The sequence below is a fragment of the Sorex fumeus genome, unplaced genomic scaffold (genome assembly GCF_029834395.1).
Source record: "Sorex fumeus unplaced genomic scaffold, SorFum_2.1 ptg000115l, whole genome shotgun sequence".
Classification (NCBI taxonomy): Eukaryota; Metazoa; Chordata; class Mammalia; order Eulipotyphla; family Soricidae; genus Sorex; species Sorex fumeus.
In genome coordinates, this window is record NW_026606172.1 from 12,169,852 (window position 1) to 12,189,068 (window position 19,217).

The 19,217-nt window shown below is 36.6% G+C and overlaps 1 pseudogene; it reads right to left on the bottom strand.

Annotated features, from left to right (window-relative positions):
• Positions 1 to 215: 215 nt before the first annotated feature.
• LOC130043220 (uncharacterized) lies at positions 216 to 287 on the bottom strand (annotated as a pseudogene).
• Between the last annotated feature and the right edge of the window lie 18,930 nt (positions 288 to 19,217).

Consider the following 19,217-nt stretch of genomic DNA (forward strand, 5'->3'; position numbering starts at 1 on the left):
CAGAGCTCAAAACATAGCCCTCAGATACTCCTGTAAAACGATAATATCTGCACAGAGAGGGATATTTCTCAGAAGCACCAAAGACTTGATCATGAGCCTCTCAGCTACACACTCTGATTTTGTAGGTTCTTGTGACATTGATGTGTTTTTTTTTATTATTATAACCAAAATTTATTTTTTTATTGAATCACCATGAGATACACAGTTGCAAAACAAAAAATATGGAATGCTTCACGAATTTTCATGTCATCCTTGCGCATGGGGCCATGCTAATCTTCTCTGTAGAAACTGATGCATTTTGCTAGAACTCATGATTTCCAAATTATCTCCTGAGACCATGATAATAACTTCACTAAATTATTCAATTGAATAATGGAAAATGTGTGTCTACGTGAAAGTTCTGACATTTAGTTTCAAAGAAATCATATTGCTTTCCTTAGATAAATACATTGGAAATTGAAAAAAAATGTTGCCTTGACTGTAGGATGTTTGCAATAGCATGATGATTATTTTTAAATCTTATTACTTTGGCCACCTTTAGTGGAAATCAACATTGCCTCTTCAGCAGTTAAAGTTAGTGTGAGGTCTAAAGGATGAACACTTTAATTTTGTCTTAGTTTGATGATTACATATGCTTTTCATACAGATATTTTACTCCTTCTATCAGTTCCTTCATTTGGATTATTTGGACTCCATTTTTGTAATAGATTCGTTGCATGATGACTTAGACTGTATAGAACATCTTGATTAATTTTTTTATTTGTCTTCTTTTGTTAGGGGGCCTCACCCAGCAGTGCTCAGAGCTTACTCCTGTATCTGCACCAAAGGATCACTCTTGGCAGAGCATAGGGGAACAGATGGGGTGTTTCTCATTGAACCTAGATCAGCTGCATGCAAGCTTAGTGCCCTTCCTACTGCACTATCTTTCCAACCCCTATAGAATGTTTTGTAAAATGTGACATCGTATTACCCATCGAAACAAAAAATAGAATGAGTACTTTAATTATAAAATGTCTGGCAAATGTGAATCTTGACATTCAAAAATGAATGACAAGTTTTCTCAACTGTAAAAGGAGCATTTTAGTATTGATTTTATTTCTATGATGTTCCTTCTTCTGTTTAGTGTCATTAACCTAGAATAATAGCAATAGTAACAATATCAATGAAAGACAGAGCTTGGACTCAGTTTCAAAATTTAAAAAATAAAATAATAATGTATAATCTGCTCAAAAATAGGATCACCAGGAGTGATCCTTGAGATCAAAACCAGGAATAAGCCTTGACTGAGTACAGCTCAGTGTGGCACAAAACCAAACCAAACTGGAAAATAATCCAAGGGCAATGTCTTGGGATATTCTCTTGTGCCTTTCATTCTGCACAAGGAATGGAGGCCAAATAAAATAATTATGTGATAGGGGGCTGGAGCAATAACACAGTGGGTAGAGCATTTGTCTTGCACGTGGCTAACCCAGGTTCGATTCCCAACATCCCATATGGTCCCTCTGAGCACTACCGGGAATACTTCCTGAGTGCAGTGCCTTCCTAGTTTTTATTTTTTCTTATCCTAACGATCAGACGAGATCGGGCGCGTTCAGGGGGCTGGAGCGATAGCACAGAGGGTAGGGCGTTCGCCTTACAAGCGGCCAACATGGCCGACCCAAGTTCGATTCCTCTGCCCCTCTCGGAGAGCCCGGCAAGCTACCGAGAGTATTCAATATGCCAGACACAGTAACAACAAAGTCTCCAATGGAGACGTTACTGGGCCCGCTCGAGCAAATCGACGATCAACGGGAGGGCCTTTACTTACTTTTGTTAACCAAATTATCAAAATATATTTTAATGTATGTACAACATACATGTACAACATACATGTACAACATACATATGTACAACATAAAGGGCTGGAGCGATAGCACAGAGGGTAGGGCGTTCGCCTTACAAGCGGCCAACAAGGCCGACCCAAGTTCGATTCCTCTGCCCCTCTCGGAGAGCCCGGCAAGCTACCGAGAGTATTCGATATGCCAGACACAGTAACAACAAAGTCTCCAATGGAGATGCTACTGGGCCCGCTCGAGCAAATCGACGATCAACGGGAGGGCCTTTACCTTACCTTTACCTTTATCCTAACATCCTATATCTCAACCAACTTGGTATATCCTGTCCTGTCCTCCCGTTGTTCATCGATTTTCTCAATGCTATGCATTGCTGGGCATGACCCAAAAATAAAAAATATATATATGTGATAGAGATCTTTGAGGAAACTTTTTTTACTTTAATAAAAGTTTTGAATAATAAGAAAATTTCTTTAATTTAATGTAGAGAGTTGGCTGCATACAATTTTAATAAAGTTTTAAGAAATAGCAACAAATAAAATTTATCTAGTGTTTTAAACTAGATTATGTCTGAATAAGACACAATCTATAAACATTATGATATGAATTTAAAATTTACTGAATATAATGACATTTTATTTTTCTATATCAAATTAGATTTTATTGTCATCTATTAGATTTCATTTAATTTAATTAAATATATTCTTATTTAAAGGCACATTTTTCTATACATACAATAAACATAATATGTCACAAATCATACCAGAATTATGAAAGAACCAAAATCATCTATGAGTTTCAATATAAATCTAGCTTGTAATTCTGTTATATTTATAATAATATTTTATTATCATTATACAGGGATTTAACTTGGCTTGAAAACCAGGGTCAGTTTTTAACACTTAAGTTTCCATTTGTTAACTGCAAAAATGTTCATGGTCAATCAGGAAAATAGAGCCTTCATAATTTGAATCAAATTACAATAGAACTAAATAAAATGTAAGTGCTTATCCTTGGTAAACATATTAATTCAGATATAGCATATAGTTAGACTGCTGAATTACTAAAAGAAGATAAGAAGAGTTTTTCTTAGGTGAATAACTATAATATATCTATCTCAAGACACATTACAATTTCATCAACATTCTAAATGTTCTTTCTATTATCATTGTGCCTTCCTAGTTTTTATTTTTTTCTTATCCTAACATCCTATATCTCAACTAACTTGGTATATCCTGTCCTGTCCTCCCGTTGTTCATCGATTTTCTTGAGCGGGCCCAGTAACTTCTCCATTGGAGATTTTGCTGTTACTGTGTTTGGCATATCGAATACATCACGGGTAGCTTGCCAGGCTCTGCTGTGCAGGCGAGATACTCTCGGTAGCTTGCCGGGCTCTCTGAGAGGGGCAAAGGAATCGAACCCGGGTCAGCCATGTTGGCTGCGTGCAAGGCAAATGCCCTACCGCTTTGCTATCGCTCCAGCCCAACTTGGTATATATTATTTAATATAGGTAAAGATGACAGATTAAAGTCAACAGTTTTTCTAGTCAATTATAATTCATACAGAATTACTTGATTCAATAACCCTTAAGGATGTCATTGTCATTAAAACAAATTAAATATATTTATATATTGCCATATTCAATGAAAATAACTAAGTGGTTGCTTCCATTCAAAGTACTGCAAGTTGTGCATTTACAAACAGAATGACTACTATTAAAATTTGGCAGACACTTGTTTTTCCTCAATAATGAAACCAGTCCAGTGAATCCTGAAAGTTTACATTCAAATATACATTTAATACTTGGGACTCCGTGCCAGGCTGTGGGATGGGTGAGAGACCTCCCCACCCCAAGGGACCCAGCCCTGGCAGGTGACCTCCACTGCCCAACCATCGCCATGCTCTAGGCCCCTTTCTGGATTGCACGGCCACTTTTAAGTAACTTCCTATCCATTTTCTACAATTACTACATCATCCATGCCAAGAGTGTCACCATTATGCCCATGGGCATCCAGCTGGTGTGCTGCATCCGTGGAGAAAGGCCATAAAGTTTATGATGCTAAAATCTTAGGGCTGGGACAAATGGAGTCACTACTGGCACCCGCTCAAACAAATTAATCATTAACGGGATGACAGTGCTACAGTGCTACAATAATATAGATACACATGATATGTTATAGTTTATATAATATTGTTCTCAATGTCAGTTAATATTTAAGTCAAATCTAATTTAAAGAAAAATTAAAATTAAATATGTGTCTCAGTAAAGATTTAAGGCACTTGTTTTAGATGCAGCTGATTACAATTTGATTTCTGTAACACCCCCGAGCACTTTGCAGAGTGATTCCTGAGTACAAAGCTGGGAGAAGGCATAGAACCATCCATTGTTCTGACCTCCCTGCCCCCCACAAATGTGTATCTCAATTGAATCCAATATTTTTACTCTTTAGTGTACTAAAATGTTGGGGAAAATATATGCATTTGTTTTTCTTGACCAAGAGAATATATTATATGGATATATTATAACAACAAGTTTGAAATATGTTTTTTTGTCAAATAAATTGAACTTAATATCACTTGACTAACAGATGGATGATCCCAGGAGAAATGGATAATCTTCGATAATCATTTCAAATTTTAAGTAATGCAAATAGGAGTCTTTTTCAGCACAGAAGTGTGACATAATGTATTGCTTTTTGTGAATCTGTCAAGAGAAAATAGTCAACGATTTATTTGGAAAGAGCATGATTATGGGAAAAATACTAAAACCTTAACACTTGCATTTCTTCTTTCATGGTCCAATACCTTAATTCATGCATGTTTACTTCCATGGATTTCTGTCAGTATAGTTTACCGGCTTATTTGAATGACACCAGACTACAAGAAGAAGGCCTATATTTCTGTTACACAGCATATTTTCTTGTGAATGATCCCACAAAACACAAATTGTTATGCAAGCTATTTAGTTCAAAAGTCATTCAGTCAAAAGAGATGTGCATCGTGAGTGATATGTCATGTTTCTCTCAATGTGCTCATTCTCTACACACAAACATAAAATGCTCAAATCTTGCTACCTTTCTCTCAATAATTAGCCAAATTAATATTATGTAGATATATTGTTTTGTTAAACAAACCATTGGTCAACAAAGATAAAGGTGCACCAAGAAACAGTAATAGACAGCTGTAAAATCTGATCTGATTCATATGCAAATGGAGACATAGACACTGTTAATGTCTCAACAACTATTATAGTGGAGTCACAAAAAACTTGCTTAAGACAAACTAACAGAACTAAATGAGGAAAGTAGTTGCAAGAAAATGATAAATATATTGCTAAAGAAGTAAACACAGAAAGAAAGCCTTCATATTAAAAAGTCCTTTTTAAGTCATCACACATCATTGAAACATAATAAACAAGTGTTGAAGATGATCCAAATTTTGAATAAATATGAATTATTAGAAAGTATACTAATTTATTTCACTACATTTCTCAAGCATATTAAATATTGGAGGTAAATTACTTTAAAACTGCTTTCTAAGGTTTTGTGAAGAATAAAACACTACAATATTACTAATGCTTTAGGCAACAGTTCATTCAATATCAGTATTACTATTATTATTTTATATATGTGAAATAAAAGTGTCTTGATATACTAATTGCACTTTCATTTCATGAATAAATGGTCAACCTTCTGACCAACATGATTATTTTCATACTCCTTAAATATATCAAAGTAGAATTTTCTATACTTAATAAACTGAAACCTGATTTTTACTTATTATAATGAGCATTATTTTATTAACTATATGGAAGCTATTCATATACTTATAAAGTTATAGAGAATTATTTTAAAACAATAAAATTAAAATGACAATACAGTTTTGCTTTGGATAGTAATAATGATAAAAGCTCCCCGTAGCATATTCTATATGCTAAAAACAGAAACAACAAGTCTCACAATGGAGATGTTACTGGTGCCCACTCGAGCGAATCAGTGAACAACTGGATGACAGTGCTACAATGCTACTAATGATAAAACTGCTAAACTAGGGAGGAGAATGACAGTACAGTAGCTGCTGGCTGCTTGCTGTGCATCTTGTCAACCTGTTCAACCCCTTACTCAATATGATCTCCTGAAACCAGCAGGAGTGATCGCTGGGCTCAGAAACATGAGTAATTCCTAAGGATCCCTAAGTGTATTGCCTAGTTAAAAAAAAAAGTTAAAATAATGCAACCTATTGTCATTGATACTAAATGAACAAGTGAGGAGCCTTGGATAGCAGTAACAGTATTTCATAATTTTATAGCTGAATGTATATCTACATAAAATGTATTGTATCTTAGATATACATAAAAGTAATATTTAATACAACACAGTGATCATATAGCATGATTTCAAGCAAAAAAAGATATAAAATGTGCTTAAATTTATATAACTTTTCTGTGAGATGACTTTTATTGAATTATTAATGCATAATAACAAAGAAAATTTTATAACTCATTTTGGCTTTAAAGAAACAATCTCAAAAATAAGCACTGCACTGTAGCTCTGTCCTTCCGTTGTTCATTGATTTGCTCCAGTGGGCATCAGTAACGTCTCATTGTGAGACTTGTTACTGTTTTTGGTATATTGAATACACCATAGGGAGCTTGCCAGGCTATGCCCTGCAAGTGGGATACTCTCGGTAGCTTGCCAGGCTCTCCGAGAGGGATGGAGGAATCTAACCCCGGTGGGCCACATGCAAGGCAAATGCCTTACCAACTGTGCTATTGCTCCAGCCCTCTCAAAAATAAAAGTTTAGATAATGTAAGAAAAAAAGAAATTAAACATTCATACAAAATCTGTGGAAACTGAACTGGTTTAAAAAATCTTCACATTAACAGTAAATAAAGTGATTTAAAATCTGAATTAATGGGTAAAATAAATGAAGTGTAATAAAACTGGGTACATTGTATTAAATGAGACACTCTCAACAGAAATCTTAAAATATATTATTTAACAAAAATCTTCTAAGTATTTTATTCATTATATATGTGTGGGTACATTTTAAAGAATAAGGAAAAGAAGAAAGAAGACTATGATGCATAATTCAAAAATGAAGGACATAAAATTGCAAACTGACAACTTTGAATCACAGTTCCTATGTTGAACATTAACCATTGCCATGCATATTTAGTGATAACTACATAAACAATTGTCCTTGACTTGCCACATAAACATGACCTGGTTATTGGGTGAAATCTCCATTCTCTACTTTCTGACCCATAAATCAATGATAGAGGGGGAGGAGTAATAGTACAGAAGGCAGGGGCACTTGCAGTGCATGTGTCAATCCCTGGAACCACATATGGTCCCTGTAGTCCTCCTGAAGTGATTCCCTAGCCCAGAGCCAGTACTCACCTCTGAACACCACTGGGTATAGCCCCCAAAGCAAAAATAAATAAATAAGTAAATAAATTACATGAGAATCACACTAATCTCAGATAGAAGGTTGAAAATGTGCCAAAAAAGAATACCATGCATACAATAACTGAAATATAAGATCCAAAAACATTTATCACTGCTCACAAAGTAGAATGAAAGGAACTGACTAGAGAATCATGACATCAAAGTCCTAGAGAGAATATGACTTCTGGCAGTTGGAAACGTGAACAGATGTTGCTCTTAAAGCAATTAATGCTTAATCCATTCGAGCTGCTCTAACAATCTACCATTGACTGGTTGGTTTATAAACAGCAAAATTCCCATTTCCAAAGATGGTTGTTTAGAGTAATTTTCTAGTGAGATCTTACACTGTAGTACATGAACTGTTACCTTCTTGCTACATTTTCACAATAGAACATGGACTTTCTCTGCCTGCCCTCTTAAGTGAATAGGTAACATCATTTATTTTTTGAGTGTAGCTAGAATGTTAATTATTTGATATTTGAACTTTTAATTTTTTGAAAATTTGTACTAGAGAACTTGATTTGCAATGGTAATTTATACAACTCATCTGATGTCTTAAAAAACTGAATAAAAGGATTAATTTATAATGAGAAACAGGCAAATGGGTATATTTTAGTCCTGAGTACAAAACTTCTATTTACTTCAAATATTTTCCACTTTAGCTTTATAAACAGGGAAGAAAAATTGCCCTCACAGATAGTATTTGTCACACTTCGCCTATTTGATAACTGAATATTTCTAAATTAAAACAACCAAGCTGAATATAAATGGTATATCTTTTTCTTTCTTTTCTATTTACTTTTATTTCTATACTCTCCGTTTTGATTGGGGGCATTTCCCTGGTTTACTTCTTGGACTATGCTCAGGGATAACTCTCTGTAAAGCTTGGGGACCATATGTGGTACTGGGGATCAAACCACAGCCAGCCAGATTCAAGACAAAGTGCCATCATCCCTGTATTATCTCTCAAGTCCCCCAATATTTATAATTTGTATTTCTATATAAAGAGATTAAATAGTGTGAGGGGGGAAGGGGAGATGAACCAAGTCAGGGGTGGTGTATACCATACATGCATAAGTCCCCCATTTAACTCTCAGCACTTTTGGCTACACCCCTTATGTCTCCCTGTATACACTCCCTTATGAGCCCACGAGGTGTAGCCCTGTATAATCCCCAGCAGCGCTGGCAACCCAGACTACTGTTGCAGAGACCCCGACAAAAACTAAGTCAAGAGATGTAACTGTCTTCTCTGACATCCTTTTGCCCAGATTATTTTGAATGATACCTGATTGGTAAATGCACTGTCTGTAGCACTGACTTCCCGCTGTTCGTAGGATATAAATTGAATAAACTTTCTTAATTCCTTTATCTTACTATGTGTTACTACTAGGAGTAAAACTTCGCTTATTTCAGAACACACATTTTCCTTTATTTATAACATACCTGAGTGAGTGTGATGGGGGGGGTGTAGTGGGTTTTGTATACTTTAAAAGCTATGTGGCACTCTTGAATATTTGTTTTCCCCTTTTTTTACACATAGGTTAGTTAGACTGTCAAATAGTTTTCATTGGTAAATTGACAATTTGGCCTCTACCCATTTAAATTCAGTTAGTATAATTTCTAAATTTCATCACAGCTTAGATAATTTACAATGATTCTATTAGGTAAAAATGTAAAGAGATAAACATTTCTTGGAAAAGACACCTTGGGCTGCTAAGTCAATGGTATTGGTTGGGCAAATGAGGATGAATCTTCCATTTGCTGAGCTGGAAATGTGACAGACATGGAATTAATTTTTTTAAATAAACCTATTTTATGTATTCTTAACACTGTTGCTAAACATACATATAGAATATTAGAAATATATCTGTCCATACATATTATTTAAAATATAACACAGAGGTAGGGCATTTGCCTTGCAAGTGGCCAACATAGGTGACCTGAGTCCGATTCCTCCACCCCCAGCAAGCTACCAAGAGTATGTTGCCCACACAGCAAAGCCTGGCAAGCTACCCGTGACGTATTCAATATGCCAGACAGTAGCAATTGTCACAATGGAAATTTTACTGGACCCGCTCGAGCAAATCGATGAACAATGGGAGGACAGTGACAGTGACAGTAGATAATATAAATATAATCTTGTATATATGGGTACATATAGTTCTAATATTGGAAGAGCAATCTGAAATAAAAACTATCAAATCTCCAACATTACGCATTTTGTGGTGAAACTTAATTGTAAAACATAATGATTAAAAATAAATACGAACTTTAGCACCAGTCTGTGTTTACAATATTTATAGATAGATTAGATAGATAGATAGATAGATAGATAGATAGATAGATAGATAGATAGATATTTGAAGCTGTAGACCTCTGGGACCCAGCCACAGCCATGCTGAAGACCACTCTCCACATGCTCAGATGAGCTTGGAGAATATAAATTGAATATGCTTTCTTAATTCCTTTATCTTACTATGTGTTACTACTAGGAGCAAAACTTCATGAAGGAACCGACAGAGGAACCCAGGTGTGCGGGACCCGGGGCTGAGATCTCCAAGCGTGCTTGGTTCGAGACTGGGCCTCCTCCACCCAGATCCCTCATCTTCCAGTACAGTTACACCCACTAACTGCCGTATAACCCCATCAATGGCCAAGATCCAGAGACTATGAAACCAAGATTCCGGAAACACGCGGATGTGTTTGCGGCTGCACAACCTTTTATTGTCTAGTTCTCACTCTCAGAGAACCGGGCAGGCTACCAAGCACATACTGTCTGCATATATGCCTGACTGGGAACACCTGTAAAGGTGATTAGAGGCCGCCCCAAAAGCCTCCATCTATTTTGGAGAACCCGGCAAGCTACCAAGAGTATCCCTCCCACATGGCAGAGCCTGGCAAGCTACCCGCGGTGTACTCAATATGCCAAGAATGTAACAATGATGTTCCTCATTCCCCTGACCCTGAAAAAGCCCCCAATATGCCATCAGCCCACACTAGCATGTGACAGGGACGAATGGAGACATTACTGGAGCCTGCTCGTGCAAATCAATGAACAATAGGATGATAGTGATAGTGATAATTGTACAGTATGTTCATAATAAAACTAAAGGTTTTATAACTACATCAAAGTCTCAGTTTTTTATGTATTTATCTGAAAATAAATATTAGACTACATAGAAACAGGAAATTAAGTTATTAGATAATGGTTATTACAAAAAGTGTGGAGATTTAAATATATTTTATATATTTTATGCATTTTATATTATTACCATACATATAGATATGTTACCAGATTAATAATTTTAAGGTTGATGAAGGTAGAACAGATATTTGTGTGGTCTATATAGAGGTCTCACTAGTTATCAAAACTTTCTATGTAAATTATAATAAGTACCTCAAGCAAAAGAGTAAGAAATTACATTACTAACTTTTTTTCTATATTTTAAAAGTGATGAAATTATTTATAGAAAAATAGAAGATTATATTGGCCTTTAGGTAAAGTAGGGACTTAATAAAAATGTTTATGTTTCATTAGCACAGCAGGTAAGGCGTTTGCCTTGCACGTAGCCAACATGGTCGACCCGAGTTCGATTCCTCCTCCCCTCTCGGAGAGCCTGGCAAGCTACTGAGAGTATCTCGCCCACACAACAGAGCCTGGCAAGCTCCCCGTGATGTATTCGATATGCCAAACACAGTAACAACAAAGTCTCACGATGGAGACTTTACTGGGCCTGCTCGAGAAAATCGATGAACAATGGGAGGACAGTGATGTTTAATTATGAATGTAGAGGGGCTGGAGAGATAGCACAGGGGGTAGGGCATTTCCCTTGCATGCGGCCAACCCGGGTTTGATTCCCAGCAGGGAGTATGATAAAATAAATTGAATTGTGCGCATCTTTAGAATTAGTAGAGAAATGATTTTTTGAGATTATTGTTTAGATAGGGATCTATATTCTCATAGAATGACTAAAATCTATCAGAAGCTTTTACCTGGTCCCCTGAGCACTGCCAGGAGTAACTCCCCTGTCCATCGCTGGGTATGACCCAAAAAGCAAAAATAATAATAATAAATATCACGATCACGATCACGACGATCACAACCACCCTGTTGTTCGTCGATTGCCTCGAGCAGGTGCCAGTAACGTCTTCTTCGTCCTAGCCCTGAGATTTTTTTTTTTAAAGTGCCATATTCAAGGCTTTTTCAGGGTTAGGAGAATGAGACCCATCACTGTTACTGGTATTTGGCATATTGGGTATACCACGGGGAGTTTGCCAGACTCTGCCGTGTGGGCAGGTTACATTTGGTAGCCTGCCAGTTTGTCCAAAGTAGGAATGAGATGATAAGATGTCGCGTGGCCGCAAATGCGGCCGCACGCTTCCAGGAGCTGAGTGTGATAATCTCTGGATCCTGGCTGTTGTTGGAGTTACACATAAATATATAAATATATAAATACATAATATATATATACATAAATATATAAATAAAAATGTAGATACGAATGTGGTAGATTTATGTATACTTGTATATAGATAGGATTATAGATATAAACTGTATTTCTATATTTGATTAAGTTTGTTTTATCACTGTATCACTGTCATCCCAATGTTTATAATTTCCTCTAGCAGGCACCATTAATGTCTCCATTCGTCCTAGCCCTGAGATTTTAGCAAGTGCCACATTAGAGGTTCTTTCAGGGTCAGGTGAATGATACCCATCATTGTTATTGGGTTTTGGCATATCAAATACGCCACGAGGATCTTGCCAGACTCTGCTGTGTGGTCAGGATGCTCTCAGTAGCCTGCTGGGTTCTCAGAGAGGGAGAACTGACAGAATAAGCGGCTGCATGCTTCCGGGAGCTTCATTTTATAATTTTTAAGTGTTTATATATGATTAAAGTAAATATATGTGCATAATATACTAGATATGGTATTGGCATTTGTATAATTCAGGTCAGGTTAATTGGTGAACTAGTTACCTCAGAATCTTAACATAAAAAATATTTATGTACTTGCGCTAGGCTTATACCACTGTACATTGTTTTACACAATATTATTCACCATTTTTTGTTTGTTTGGGGGTCACACAAGGCTGAGCTTAGGGCTTACTGATAGCTCTGCAGTCAGGAATCACAACTGGTGTGCTCAGTTCTGGGAATTGGAGCTGGGTAAGTGGTAGATAAGTGTCTTACTACTGTACGATGTCTCTGCCCCTAATGAGTGCATTTGTGTGTTACCTAATGGTATTACAGTTATCTAGTCTCTTGTAGATATGCACTGGCACTCTATCTAGGCAGATATATAAGAAAAGTGTGAATTGATAAGTTTTTAAGTGAAATTATATTGGTTGAGTTAGAAATTTTCCAGACTTTTATTTCCCTTCATATAAGAGGAGTCTTAGAGTTTTTATTTAAGATTAAAAGCAGGAATTCTGTGGGGGTAAAAAACGAATCAGAATGGTTTGTCATTTAGAATAAGGCATGGGGTTACCATGAGGTATTCAGGGAATGGCTTCCAGATCTGTGTTGAGGAGTTATTCCCAGCAGTACTTGGAGGACCATATACAATACCTAGGATTGAATGCCAGCCTCCAGCATGCAAATCAAAGCATGCTGGAGCATATTTGCTCAGCCTACTGAGCTACTTAGCCAATCCATAAATTATAATACTTTAAAAGTATATACAATATTTTAATCTATATTGCTATCCACATTGACCAATAGAACCATTAGTCCTAATATTACCAAAGTTATAATCAAGAGCAATATCTTTAGATACAGGATATGTGATGAGCAAACTCATGATAAACGGGCAGGAAGCATGATAAAATAAATTGGATTGTGTGCATCTTTAGAATTAGTAGATAAATGATAATTTGAGATTATAGTTTAGATAGGGGTCTATATTCTCATAGAATGACTAAAATCTATCAGAAGCTTTTGCATAGAGAATAATGGCCACTTATAGATGTTATAAAAATGATTTTTAGTTTGGAGAAAAAAAGAATATTCTAGAGAAATGAATAGTGATAAGGAATCTATCCCAGAAATTTAAGCCAGGGATCCAAGTGCTTGATTGCACTGCTGCTATGAATACGGAGAGAAATCTAATAAGGGAGATATTTCAGATAGAATGAAAAGGATATGACATTGTTTTGAATAGAGTGAAAAAGAGTTACAAACCAGAATGTAAACTTTGAAAATAAAGATGTCTTCCCTTAAATGCAGTCAGTCACCCATTAAATATGCCGGGACATAGCTGGAGTCACTTCCCAAATGTCAAATAAATCAAAATAACAACACAAAGGACAAGGTAGGAAAGCATCTAAATAAAAGGAGAGTGATAGAATTGCTAGTAGTTAATATTAATTCCTTGATATTGATGTAGTTGGTAAAATTATTTTTAAATGCATTCAACCATGAATTTATGTAATGAAATGATGTTGCGTATAATATCATGTATCAATTCTTGAAAACCTGGTTATGGTTTAAATATGTCCCTTATAATCTGTACCAATTTAAAATTTTGCTGGAGGACTGACATAAACTATAGAATCATGGAGAATCAAATGGATGCTATTTAAAGAAGAGTGTGTGCATTGCATGCACACATCTTAACTAGGAGAGAAGAATTGTTTGAACTTATCACACTTTTTTTTAATATTGGTTCAGGTTTCATGATAAAATTATATTTTCCATGTTTACAATACTGTCTTTGAAAATACATTTTACAGTGATTTACTATAAAACAAATGGAATTCAATATAAAAAAGTGTCATATCAGAGGTCATGTAATTAAAATCACTTTGTTAAATGCATCTGCATTATAAATCAACCTACCAATATTTCTATGCAGATCAGTGATTCTTTGTCATGTTTCAATATATACTTCTACACTAAAAATCAAATATTTTCTTCATGATTCATAGTACTTATTTTTGCTTACTTCTTAATTGACATTAATATTACATATTTTCAAAAAACTAATACCTTCTCAAGGAAGATAGGCACAGTTGTTCTAGCAGGCATATAGAGAAACTTTATGAAAATAGACATCTCACACTCATTTAAATTTCATAACAAACTTTATCAGGAAGCATTGAATTAAGCATGTAAATATTTTTATATGTGTATTTTGAACATTTTAGAAAATCATTTATTTATTTATTTATTGTTTTGAGGCCACATCAGACTGTGTTCAGGGTTTACTTTTGGATCTGTTTTCAGGGATAACTACTGGAAAAGCTTTGAAACCACATGTGGTGCCAGGGATAGGAGCCTGGTGAGGTCCTTTTAAATTAAAAAAGGCATGCAATGGTTTTCGAGACAGAGAATGGTCTTAAATATATTTTATGATCAGTATAATAAGATTTAACTCGAGGATGATTAAAATGAGTTATTCACCTAATTTGCTCAATTAACAATGAAGTGATGATAGTCCATTAAATATAATGGTTATTAAGAACAAGTTCAAATGATGGCTTCTTAAATATACAAAACTATTTTTCTCACTTAATAATTTGTGACAATAGTATGTGAATCTTGAAGTTATTAATGGGTTCATAGTTTTTATGGTAATATTCCTAATAATGAGTTTTTCATCTAAATATTTTGGCAGTGATTAAAAACTTAAACGTGGTGATATCTAAGATAATAAAATTGGAAACAGAAAATGTAGAAAGTCCTAAAAATGTACTAAAAGACAAAAATCATTTGTAAATTTAATACAAGGCTTTTTTCCTGCTAATTCTATTGAATGCCTATTCCTTGGTGTATCTAGTATAATATCACTTGATCATTTGACTTCCCGTTACTCATCGATTTGCTCGAGCAGACACCAGTAACATCCCCATTCGTCTCTGTTGCATGCTAGTGTAGCCCATGGCATCTGTTCATTCTAGGAACACATAGTAGTTGTTCTCCACTACCTCCACTACTCAGCCGCCGCCATGCTCCAGGACACTTTCTGGACTCTCGGGCCGAGACTGATGCATGAGTGAAGCCCCACAGAACAAGATAAACGGAACTCTGAGACCTTGGACTCCAGGCTTAATGGACCTGGGGACAGAGATCTTCTACCTGCTCCCAACCAACCACAGGTGATTAAGGGATTAAAACCAAGAGCCCCCACCCTACCCTGCCCTTTCTACTTCCACCAACTGCCAGAGACCCAGGGATTAGATTACGTTAGTATAATATACTTCTGAAAAAATTCTCACAGATTCAGTTCATGTAGTAAAACTCACTGCCATCTTCTAATCAATAAGAAAACAGGTATGAAAATCAAAGTGAAGGATAAGTCTTACAAAAATTCCCTCATTTTAAAGTAAACTAAAATATGGCCAAGAAATTAATAATGATATTTAAAAGACATAGAGTGTGCATTTAATTGCATTCCCCTGAAACTTTACACCAAATAGTGAAGAAAATCCAAAATTAAATGTTTATATTGCTATGTAATTTATTAATCCATTAAAAATAATCCAGAACTTATAGGCTCTGTATTTTTTTCAGATAGATGAAGAAAGATTTAAAAAATTCCATTATTAAAGTATTTATTTTATTTGTGAATTTTTAACCCAGGAGAATTTAATCAGCCAGAATATCTTAATATCTAATATTTTTACTAATAATATTTTGCAATGGAAGTATTTACATATAGTTATATCAATTAAAACTCACCACAAGAACAGAAGCAATACTAAGAAAGTACTGTGAGAGAGATAATGAAAGTTAAAGAGAGAGAAAAGAGAGGAATATGCTCAGTAGACAGTTGTTTTTTTTTAAGCTGTTTACTCAGTCTTTTGAAAGCTTAGTAAATCTAAGATTCAGAGTGGAATTTCATACAAGATTTCCATGTAAAAACATGGCATTTGACTTTCTTCTAAATAAATGTCACTGTGGTTCTTTGTTATTTAATTGTGTGTGTTTGTGTGTGTGTGTGTGTGTGTGTTACATGGGCTGGAGCAATAGCACAGTGGTAGGGCATTTGCTTGCACACAACCAGCCCTGTTGAACCGGGTTCGATTCCTTCCCCCCTCGTTGAGAGCCCGGCAAGCTACTGAGAGTATCTCTCCCACACAGCAAAGCCTGGCAAGCTACCCATGATGGATTCAATATGCCAAACACAGTAACAAAAAGTCTCACGATGGAAATGTTACTGGGCCCACTAGAGCAAATCAATGTACAACAGGAGGACAGTGACAGTGACAGTGACAGTGTGTTACACCCTTCTCTGCTCAGGGAACTGGCCGAGTGGTGCTGGTAGACCATATGCAGTGCTGAGGAACAAACTCAGGTTATCCAGGTCATGTGCAAGGCAATTGCCTCACCAGTTGTATTGTCTCTCTAGTCTGACGTTTTTTGCTCATATTTGTAAAAAATAAGGTCTTAAATGTACAAACTTGTCTCACTAGTTTAAGACTAGTTTAGAGCAGACTCTGCATTATTTTAAGCCATTGGTTTATAAATGTGAATCATAGTTAAATAATACTTTTCATCATGGTTTAAACCAGAACAATTTTTTTTCCATCTCACCTTTTATTTGTTTTTTGCCTGAGAAATCTATATGTGATCCAGATATACAGGTATATAAAATAAGTGTAGAAAGGAACATTTACAAATAGCAAATATGCAATAATTATTTTGAAGAAATTTTATTTATTTAAATGTTGTTTACTTCAGAGTCTCCTGCCCCCATGCCTGGCTGTCCTCACCGGGGCCACTAGGTTAGGGGGACGGGTTGAGTTTCCCTCCCTGCCCCGAGCAGAGCCCCGGCAGCCGAAGACCTCCAATACCAGCCACAGCCATGCTGAGACCACTCTCCACACATCCGGACAAACCTCATGCATGAAGGAACCGGCAGAGGAACCCAGGCATGCGTGTCCCAGGGCTGAGATCTCCAAGCCTGCTTGGATCGGGGCTGAGCATACTCCACACAGATCCCCCATCTTCCAGTAGGTAGACGTTACACCCACCAGCTACCACTGGCGCCAGGTGGTCCCATCAACTACCAAGACCCAGAGACTATAAAACCCAGCTCCTGGACATCTTATTATCTCATTTTTACTTTGGAGAACAGGGCAGGCTACCGAAAGTATTCTGCTCGCACAGCAGAGTCTGGCAAACTTCCCGTGTTGTACTCAATATGCCAAATAGCAGTAACAATGATAGGTCTCATTCTCCTAACCCTGAAAGAGCATTGAATATGGCTCTTTTAAAATCTCAGGGCTAGGAAGAAGGAGACGTTACTGGTGCCTGCTCGAGGCAATCGATGAACAACAGGATGATCGTGATCACGATTGTTGTTTGCTTTGGGGCGACATCTCGTTGTGCTCAGGGACTATTGCTATTTCTATGCTCAGGGATCATACCTGACAGGCTTAAAGAGATCATACTGTGGCTGTGGATCAAACCCAAATTCCTTATCCACTTGGCTTATCTCTCTGGGCCTATAAAACATTTTTTTTAAAGTAAAATCCCCTATATGGGTCATTGTCCATAGTTTAAATAGCTAGGATCAAGACTAAGATTTGATTTTAAAAAATGGGTAATAGGCTCCTGCTATGTTAATTAAAAATAAATAGCCATGGAGGTGGAGACAACTGATAGTTTAGCAGGTAGGGCACTTGCCTTGCATGCGGCTGCTCCAGTTTCAATTCTCAGCATCCCATATGGTCCCTGGAGCACCACCAGAGTAATTTCTCAGTGCAGAGCCAGGAGTAAGCACTTATCATTGCCAGGTGTAACCCAAAAGGTCAACAATATTAGTAACAATTTGGTGTTAAAGAGAAAATGCAAAATGCATGTCACATAAATTTAGATAGTCTGTTCTAGGGCTGGAGCGATAGCACAGCAGTAGGGCGTTTGCCTTGCACGCAGCCAACATGTCCGACCCGAGTTTGATTTCTCCGCCCCTCTCAGAGAGCCCAGCAAGCTACCGAGAGTATCTTGCCCACACGGCAGAGGCTGGCAAGTTACCCGTGATGTATTCGATATGCCAAACACAGTAACAACAAAAAGTCTCCAATGGAGACATTACTGGGCCTGCTCGAGCAAATCGATGAATGGGAGGACAGTGATAGTGACAGTGACAGTACAAGGACCAGAATTAATCACAGTGAGGGGACTAGACTGAATCAGCGTGGCATCAGGGGTAGCTTTTGGACCCAGGGGAGAGAGTCTCCCCTAATATGTACTCCTGAAATGGAACCTCAAAGAACTTCATTCCTGCATAGTTTTGCTCCACTTCACTTGTGGCAGTGAATTTCTTCACCACCCCACATCTCATCTTAAACATACAAATACATCCTAACTTAGGCTCCTAACCACACAGATGCACTCAGAAACAACTCCAAACTGCAAAGGTCTTAATGGTAAAGCAATGCAGAAACTCACCAGGCTAAGTGAGTGAAGAAGCTAGTCCAATTTACCCAACCAATAATAATGAGCTACATAACCTCTCTCATAAGGAATTTAGAATGGAACATACAAAAGGAGATCAAAGAAACAAGGGAATGCACTGCCAATAAAATATAGGAGGATATGAGAGCATAAAGGAGAAAAATATAAAACACAAAATAAAAATACAAATGAAAATACAAACAGAAATGACAGATCTGAAAAATCTGTTCACTGAAAAGAACAACCCATTAGTAGGCCTCAGCAGTAGAGTAATAGCTGCTAAGAGCAGAATTAGTGAGTTTCAAGATGAGGTACAGAGAATCTCCAGACAAAAGCATAAGATGGAAAAAACCATCAAACTAAGCCAAGATATGGCAAGAGAAGGAACAACTTAAGAATCCCTGGAATACCAGAGGGCAGGAAGAAACCAGTCAAAAAAAAACTGTCTAAGTTATTATTGCTGAGAAGTTCCAGGAGCAGAAGAGTACACACACAAAATTCTAGGAGGCCTTTAAGGTACCAGCTAAAAGAAA